The sequence below is a fragment of the Manis javanica genome, chromosome 8, assembly GCF_040802235.1.
Source record: "Manis javanica isolate MJ-LG chromosome 8, MJ_LKY, whole genome shotgun sequence".
Lineage (NCBI taxonomy): Eukaryota > Metazoa > Chordata > Mammalia > Pholidota > Manidae > Manis > Manis javanica.
The window spans coordinates 1,880,845-1,889,427 of NC_133163.1; the positions used below are offsets into that span (position 1 = coordinate 1,880,845).

General features: G+C 63.5%; 1 long non-coding RNA gene across 5 annotated transcripts in view; it reads right to left on the reverse strand.

Annotated features, from left to right (window-relative positions):
* The window catches only part of LOC140850680 (uncharacterized), a 109,434-nt gene extending 101,060 nt beyond the window's left edge, over positions 1-8,374 (reverse strand). For 4 of the 5 annotated variants that reach the window (XR_012133620.1, XR_012133617.1, XR_012133619.1 and 1 more), the window contains exons 1-2: positions 8,251-8,374; positions 7,480-7,735 (exon numbers count right to left, since the gene is read on the reverse strand). This is a non-coding gene — a long non-coding RNA (uncharacterized lncRNA). The remainder of the gene's footprint in view (positions 1-7,479; positions 7,736-8,250) is intronic. The other variant, XR_012133618.1, reaches the window with a different exon arrangement.
* Positions 8,375-8,583: the final 209 nt, after the last annotated feature.

Consider the following 8,583-nt stretch of genomic DNA (forward strand, 5'->3'; position numbering starts at 1 on the left):
TGCTTTGCACACCTGTGTTCACAGCAGCATTATTCCCAATAGCCAAAAGGGGGAAGCCTCCCAGGCGTCCACAGCCAGATGACCGGATGTGCAAACCGGTGTGTCCATGCAATGGAAGATGCTCAGCCTAGTGAGAGGCGGAGTTCTGACACAGGCTCCCACACAGACGGACCTAGAGGACAGCGTGCTGAGTGAGGTAAGCCAGACACAAAGGGACACGCACTGCATGACTCCGCTCCTGTGAGGTTCCCGGGGTCATCAAATTCAGACAGGAAGTAGCATGAAGGTCACCAGGGGCTGGCGGAGGGAGAGAAGGAGGGTTGGTCAGAGGGGACAGAGTCGATGGCAGGAGCTGTGAAATGCTGTGCATGTATTTCATGTCACTGGACTGCGCGTTCACACTGGCTAGAGTGTCAGGCAGGATGTGAGGTGTATTTTACCACACGTTTTTTAAAGGCTGGAGGCACCAGTGCCCTGCCTCCAGGCCGGGTGCTCTCTGGCCGAGCTGGCTCGCGGGCACCCCACGTTGCAACACCCCCAGGCACACCAGCTCGGAGCTGTCGGTGGGGTGGGGGGTTGTGAAGGCGGCACTCAGCCTCTGACGCGCGCGGACACCAGGGAAGCAGGCGTCCCACAGCTTCCATGGACGTCACGCGGCTCTGGCTAAAGGAGTGCGTCTTCCCAGAAGCATAAATTTAGCAGATTGAATGGGAAACTGCAGCTGCCCCGGCTAATAGCATCCTGAGCACCCATATTTTAGCGGCCCGTGAGCGCTACACAGGGGTGGGGATGGGGCCAGGGGAGGGGCCAGTCTAGGCGCCTCTCCTCCATGCCTCCGGCTTTGGTGGGGTTTAGGTCTCTGTGAAAAGACGCCCACGGGGCGCAGCCCCGCCCTCTGCTCGGCCTGGCCCTCATCACTCCCCTCCCCGTCCATCTCCTGGCCTCTGGTCTGCCTCAATTTCCCACCTGCATGGCCAAGGGTGGATTTCGGCCGCCTGGAGCCCCTCGGCTCTGACCCTCCTGGCCCTCTCCTGCCCCTCCCATCAGTCTCCTCTCTTCCTAGAGTCACGTTGAAGTTGCAGGGACCTGGGGCGGCCAGTGGCCAGTGGCCAGTGGGGCTTACAAGGCTGCCAACGGCATCTGTCTCACTCACACACTCACACACACACACCAGCAAACCCAGGCATCCCAGCACATCTTGCAGGAGGAGATGGCATTGCCCAGCCCCTTCAGAGGCGCTGCTCTGGAATCCCGAGGGGCCAGCCCCTTAAGCCCACAGTGTGATGCACAGGCACACAGGGGGCTGCTGCTTGCTCCTCACAGCTGATGAGCACGGCTCCTGCGGCCCCCAGGCTGTTGGGATTAAGTCTGAAATTGCCTACGTGCAGCCCACATCAGGAGCCCCCTCCAGGGTTCAGTGACCCCAACAGTGCTGAAGACCCTCTCCTCAGAGCCACCTGCCCCACCTGGCCCATCCTGGTGACCTCAGAGGCACCTGTCTGTACCCCCTGAACATGGCCACTCCATGGACAGGGCACCTCTGACAACTGCAGGTCCCCTGAGCCCAGCACAGCGTCAGATGGGGTAAGGCAAGAGTGACATGAGGACCTCCACACACATCACACCTGCAGGTACACACACCCACACTCACAGCCGCACGGTGGGGGCTCACACCAGGACGCCGATGCCCTTCTGTCTCAGTGCGGTCCTTTATGCTTACTTGCTGACCCCTTTCCAGGGCCAGGTGACCGCCGCTCACCCTGGTGTGTTTCCTCATGTATCCTTCCCCACCACACTGAGTTTAAAACATCGAACGCATTGTTGACACTCATAGACGGATTTCAGATCAAAGCCCAGATTTCTGGCATCTCCTGACACACTGGAAGCTCCCGTGGCATGGGGCCATCCGGAAGAGCAGGGCCAGCAGGGCCGGCCCCTGCGCAGGGGCCACAGAGCCCAGGCCCCCTCTCTGGGCCCCGCCTGGCTGCAGCACCAGCATCAGACAAGGACCCGGGTGGAGGCTCTGCCCCGCCACTAGATGCAGCCCCCTCCGGAGGCAGGAGCAGCTGGCACGGCTCCAGGCGTGGCTGCCCGTGGTCAGGGGAAGGAGGGCCGACTGGGAAGGCTGGGGCACAGGGTGCCCTACCCTTCGAGGCCTGTCCCTACCAGGCCCCCTACCAGTTTGCTGAGCCCTGCCAGCCTTCCTTCTCTGCCAAGAAACCAAGAAACCGTGGGCCCAGCTGCTCAGGAACGAGCCACACCCAGGCGCAGCAGCAGCTCTCGTGTGAGGGGCTCCGTGCCGCCCACCTTGGGGGCTGAGAGGGCCTTGCAGCCCACAGCAACCCGGTTTGCCCTGAAAGGTGCTCCTGGGCCAAGGCGGCTCCCTGAGAGCTGGCATCCTGAGGTCCCCAGGGGCTGTGATCCCAACAGGCAGCTCGGGGCCAGGCAGGTGCACAGAGTGGAGGCCCCTGCTTCTGCCCACTGCCTGCCTACCCACCAGCTGAGCCCCCACACAGAGCTGCACTCGTCAGCAGGGGCTTAATCAGAGCCCAGCGGCAGACGCCAAACTGCCGTGCTAGCCAGTCCCCCTCCCAGCACCAGGCGGGCCGCAGCCTCTGATGGGGCAGTCAGGCCTGACAAAGGGCCCGGCAAAGGGCTGCCTGCAAATTGAGGGCAAATTGAGCCAAGCCTACGTGGGATGTGATGATTGGGCCCCACTTTAAGGTGTCTACGGGGGCAGGGACATTAATGGGGAACAAGAGACAGGCAGGGGAGAAAGGAGCCGGGGCCACAGCGGGGCGCAGCTGGAAGTGCCTGCAGACAGAGGCCCTCTCTGCGGCCTGGGGCAGCCCCAAGTGGGCGTGAGAGAGCCACCACTGGTCGCCCACCACATCGTGACAGGTGTCTGCAGGCCTGAGCCCAGCAACACCGCAGGCAGCTGGTCTAAGGAGGGGCTCCCCAGCCACAGCCCCCCACATCAGGGACCGAGGGGCATCTGCACAGAGGCTTTAGCAAACAATGAAGGAAGGGATGGACAGGTGGGTGGGTGGACAGACGGGTGGTGATGGGTGGGCGAGAGATGGATGGATGGATGGGCTGTGGGGGGCGGACAGATGCGCAGGCTGTCTTACCGAGGGAAGACCGGAGGGAGCTCGGGACACCGGGGCTGACCTCTGCCAGGAGCAGCGCCCTTCTTGCCCTGTTGGCAGGGATTCCTGCCTACCCCCCTCCCTCCTTCCCCAGGGCTCACATCCCCTCTCCCAGAACCCCAGCCTGCCCTGCCAGAGCTGCCTCTGGCCTCCCTTGGCTGTGCCCTCGCCCAGTGCCCTCAGCCACCCCACCCCCCAGCCAGGGCTCAGGCCTAGTCCAATCCTCCTGCCCCCTGGATCGATCCGGCCACCGGAGGACCACACAGGACCCAGAACTTGGGGCCCCCACTCCAGCTACCCAAGCTGGGGATGGTGCCCAGCCCAGAACCATCACTGCACACTCCCACCCTCACCATGCCCCTGGCCAGCCGCCCCAGGCCCCAGCCCACTCCAGCACAAGCTCCAGGTGCCCCATGCCCTACTGCCCCCCAGGCCTCGCTCACCTGGCCCCTGGGCAAGTGCACCCTGAACCCACAGGCCCTCCCAAAGGCCCCCCCACACCCTCCCTCCAACCTTCAAGTGGAAGCTGGGTGCCCCAAGCAAGGAGAGAAGGTGAACTCAAGGCCTGGCCAGGCCTGGGTCCTATCCTGGCCCCACCTCTGTCCAGCTGGTCTCCCAGGGTGGCAGGTCTGTCCTACCTCTGAGCGTCGGTTTCCCAGCTGACATGCGGTAAGAGCACCCCCACCCAGGGTTGGTCTGCAGGTCCTATGAGACACCGAGGCTGTGGCCCCTGCTAGCAAGGCCCCATCAGTGCTGTAGGAGGGTGGCCCACCTCCCCCACCCCGACACCCCACAGCTCTCCGTCACTCCCCTGAGCAGACCCAGGGGGTGAGTGGGACCTTCTTTGCTACCCAGAGAAAGCACCCCATTCCCCAGGGCACCTACCCCCTGGACACAGGACCTCTGAGCTCAGAAGAAGGGCTGCCTCACCCTCCCAGCAGCTTCTGCCCCCCTAGGGGTAGGTCCCATGGGGAATAAATGCTCTTAAACAGCTCCTGAATAAGCAGCTGGCTCATTTCTGCTTCTAAAACTTTAAATCATCAAAGTATACTTTTATGTATATTTAATTTGCTATTATGAAACTCAGATCACAATTTAATCTGGTCATTATTTGGTGGGTAACGGGAAGGCAGCTTAAGTCATTAATGGCTCTGCTCATTTCTCTGTCTGGCTGGTGAGGCTGGGCACAGGCACTGAGCCTGGGGGCTGAGCTCACCTGGTCCTGGCAGGGGTCCAGGGTGGCCCCCACCCACAGCCTTGCCCTTTGGGCCTGCTGGGAGGGCCCTGCCTTACCTGAGCTGGAAGAGGGTTGGGGAGGTCCTGAAGCTCTGAGCCCACCAGGCCTGGTCCCAGGGCGGACCCCTCTCCCTGGAAGGGTTTTCACGGCAGGACTCTGCCCACAGCGGCCAGTTTTCTCATGGGGTACAGGGGGCTGTATGAGACCATGTCGGCGAAGGAGCCTGCGTGGGCCCTGGCAGCTGGCAGGGCTCGGCCGATGGAGGGACGATGCCGACAGCGAGGTGCCAAGCCCTGAGGAGGAGGGGGTGCCGGCTGCCGGAGCCGGAGGAGCCCTGGAGCCGGGTCTCATTTGGTAAAGCAGCTTTGCCCCATGGCAGAGACTCCTGGGCTCGGAGGCGGAGGTGGGGCCGAGTAGAGCCCGCAGAGGGCGCGCCCGGGGCCAGCCGCGCCCACCTGAAGGGAGAGTATCTGCCTCCCCACCTGCTCTGCCTGAGCTGTGCCCCACCGTTTACACACTGAAATCCCGAGCCCCAGGACCTTGGAACGTTACGCACTTTGGTGACGGGGGCTTTGCAGAGCTCAGGGGTTACCAGGAGGTCGCTGGGGCAGCCCCGCTCGGCCATGACCAGGCCCTGGTAAGGAGAGGAGATGGGGACACAGACAGGCACAGAGGGGCCACTGCAGGAGGATGCGGAGAGAAGGCGGCCAGGCAGGGCCTCAGTGTTGATCTCGGTCCCCTAGACTCCAGAGTGCTGAGCCGGCAACTCTGTGCTGTCCGGGCTGCCCGGCAGCGGCGTTTTATCACAGCAGCCCTCGGTCACGGCCCACCATTCTTCCCTGAATGCCAGGTGACTTCGAGCCAGACACCCGGGCTCCTGGAGGCCCTGGCCACCAGCTGACCCCCAGAGGTTCCTGGCTCCCCTCCGGGGTACGCACCCACCCAGAGAGGGAGACAGGCCGGTCACTGGGAGGACCTGGCTTGTCCTGAGCCCCAAGCCCAGACGGCCAAGGGAAGCCATCCTCGGCAAGCCAAGCCCGTGTGCCTGCCGTGAGTGGGCCGTCCTGGTCCCTGTGTCTGGGCCGCAGGACCCGTCTCCTCCTCGCACTGGGGAGAACAAGGGCGCCTGGGGCCCCACAGCCGTGGGTGGATGGGCGGGAGCCCCCAGGCTTCCTCCACTCCAGAGGCTGGGTTCAGGCCTTGGGAGGGGCCTGCTGCCCCCCACAACGCCCTGCCCTCTTCATCAGGCCTGCTCAGTGGACAGCCCACGGCCACGGCCGAGCTGGGTCTGGCCACCCTCTGAGCAGATTTTGATGACATTAAATCGCGCAATGCAGCAAAGAGGGTCCCTTAATGCAAGCCTGACAGGGAACTGAGGCTATTGATTTTCCGCGGCTTGAGCTGTCATATTCCCTTAAAGGCATTTACCACGGCTTTTAAGAGCCTCAGCGCTTCCACAAAAGAGCAAATTACGTGCAAATCAGGCTGCTGCGATTTATCCTCTCTTCCAGCCCTTGTTAGGGGGGCTGTGCAGCAGCTCCCAAGCGTCCCAGTGCCACAGCTGGAAGCCCAGGAAAAGCTGCCCCTCCAGGGCCGGAGCAGGACCTGCAGGCCGTTCACCGCCCACCCCCGGCTGCCAGGAGGAGGCAGCAGGCCGTGAGGGCGGGTGCTGGGCAGTGCCAGTGCCCGTCCCGGCAGCCTCCCAGAGGGGCCTGTCTGCCTGTCAACCCCAGCCACACCGAGGCCGCTGTCCCCTCCCAACCGGCCATCCTGAGTTGGTTGCCCACCAGCCGTTCTGTCCTCTGGCCTGAGCTCTGTGTCCTGGGGCCTGTTTCTCCCTCTGGAAGACTTCACGGGCCAGCGTGCACCCCCCACCCCACCCCCCGCTGCCTTCCCCTGGGCGCCCCAAGCCTGTGGCAGCTGCTTCCTGAAGGAGCCCAGCCAGCGGCCCACAGCCTCAACATGCCAGTCATCCACCAGGCTGCTCACAGCCTCTCCAGGCAGCTCCCTCCCACCCTGTCCATTGCAGGCACAGAACCCAGCACTTGGGGCTGGGGACCCAGGGGAGTATGAAGCCCCAGGGCCCAGCCCCATCTCTGCAGAGAGAGAAGCAGGCGGTAGCCATGGCGAGGGCCCCTCTTGATGAGGAGGCCCCTCCAACAGGCCTTGAGTCTGTGCTGGATGGCACACCCTTGCACCCACAGTTCCAGGAGGCCCCACTCACGAGGCACACCCTGCAGGGTCCCAGAGGGGAATGGACCTCAGACACCTGTCCCCTCCTGGGAGCCCCACACCCAGCAGGGCACTGGCAGGGCCTGGAGGGTGCCAGCCTCCTGACTCAGGGCTCCAACTGAGGGGCTGACCCATCTGGCTCTGAGCCCTGATGGCCCCTGTGCACTGCAGAACGCTGAGCAGGCCCAGGAAGCAGCCTTTGCCTGGACCCCCTGATGGAGGGGACACAAATCATGCCTTCTCCCAGGCTCACTTTTCTGCCTGCTTTCTCTGCAGCCTTTAGCGGCCCCTGAGTCCCCACGGGCCTATGACCAGCATTATCTCTGCACTAGGACGTGGGTTTGGCACTGGTTGGAGTCCTGACACCAGGACAGGCCAGGTCAGCCTGGGATGGCAGAGGCAGGGCCTCTGGGTCGCACTGCCATGATCCTGCCGCGTGTGTGGACACTTCATGTTGACACGTTAAAAAAGCTCTTGTCGCATCCCACCCGGGACCATGAATCCCCCTGAAAGGTTTGGTGATCAGCGTCTTCCCTGGCCGCCCTTATCCAGTGGGGCAGGTGGTCTTGCCAGTGGGGAGGGGGTGCCACCCTCACCCCTCGACAGCCAGGCTGAGACGGAGGGAAGGGGCTCTAAGCGGGCCTCGCTCTGTGCCCTGTGCACATTCTGTTGCTCTGGTAACACATGACCACAGGGGCTCCAGGCTGAGAGCCCACCAGGAGCCCAAGACCCGGCTCCTGGACCTCAGCACACTTGCACTGCTGTACATTAAACACGAGCGTGCCAGGGCCCAGGGGAAAGAGCTCAGGCCTGTCCCGGAAGCTGCGTGCCCGCCGATCACGGATGCAGGAGGGCGCTCACCTGGGCTTCACTTGCCCTGACCTTGGCAAAGGCCCGCAACCATGGGCAGGGTACTTCCATCTCAAGGCCTCACCTCCTCTTCCCAAGCTTGGGCACCACGGTGGTAGCTGTTGCAGGCTTCAGGACAGCAGGCAGGGTGCCCTGCAGGCTGGGCCAGCTGGGCCCGCAGGTGGGTGCTTGGGCGGCTCAGCTGCTCTTATTGCCACGGCCACATTCTCAGTGTGGAAGGGGCGCCCTCTCCGTCCTCTGGCCCTGTCTGCAAGGGGAGTTAGGAGGGCAAGCGGGGATAGCTGGAAGCCTTCAGAACCCCCGTCTGAGCATGGGGGAGATGCCGCCCAGGAGAAGCCCCGCCTGCTTGCGCTGGGAGAGGGTGGTGGCCCTCGCCGTTGTCCCTGGCACCCCAGGCCTCCCGCTCTGTCCTGTTTGCCTTCGGTGACAAGGAAGACAACCGTCCCAGGCCAAGTCCGGGGAAGGACCCCGCCTGCGGGCAGGGACTGCGTTCCCAGTGGCCTCTGCTGTCTGGGCCTGAGCAGCTGTCCTGCACAGGAGGACCAGGGCGTCTGACCCGGCCTCCACACCTGGGGCAGGAGGGAGGCGCAGGTCAGACCCCCAGGGAGGGTCACCGGCTCCCCGTCAGCACAGAGGCCCCGTGAGGCAGGAGCCCGGAGCACAGCCCCAGCCCCAGCCAGGCAGCCCCGAATCCACAGGGGGTCTGCCGCTGCAGGGCCCCTACCCAAACCCTCCCTTATGGCTTCTGGGCCCCTCTCCTACCTGACGCGGCCCCTAGGAGTGCAGAAGGGACATGGCACTGTGAGGAGCCACAGTGCTGGCGGCCACAGCATATTTTTGGCCTGGGCAGGAATTCAGGGCCAGGGGCAAGGACTAATTATGGCTCAAGGATAAAGACATGAGCCAGGCAGCTGGCACTACGGAAGGAATGCTGCCCCCAGAGACACATTTTCCGATTCCTGGGCCAGCAGGAATGCATTCTTTGAAATTTATAAGCCTCAGGCTCCCCATAAACCCAGGACTCCAAAGAGGCCAACAGCTGGCCTGCTTCTCAGGATCCGGGTTACGTGGCCCTGTCCCTGTGGCCATTTGCAG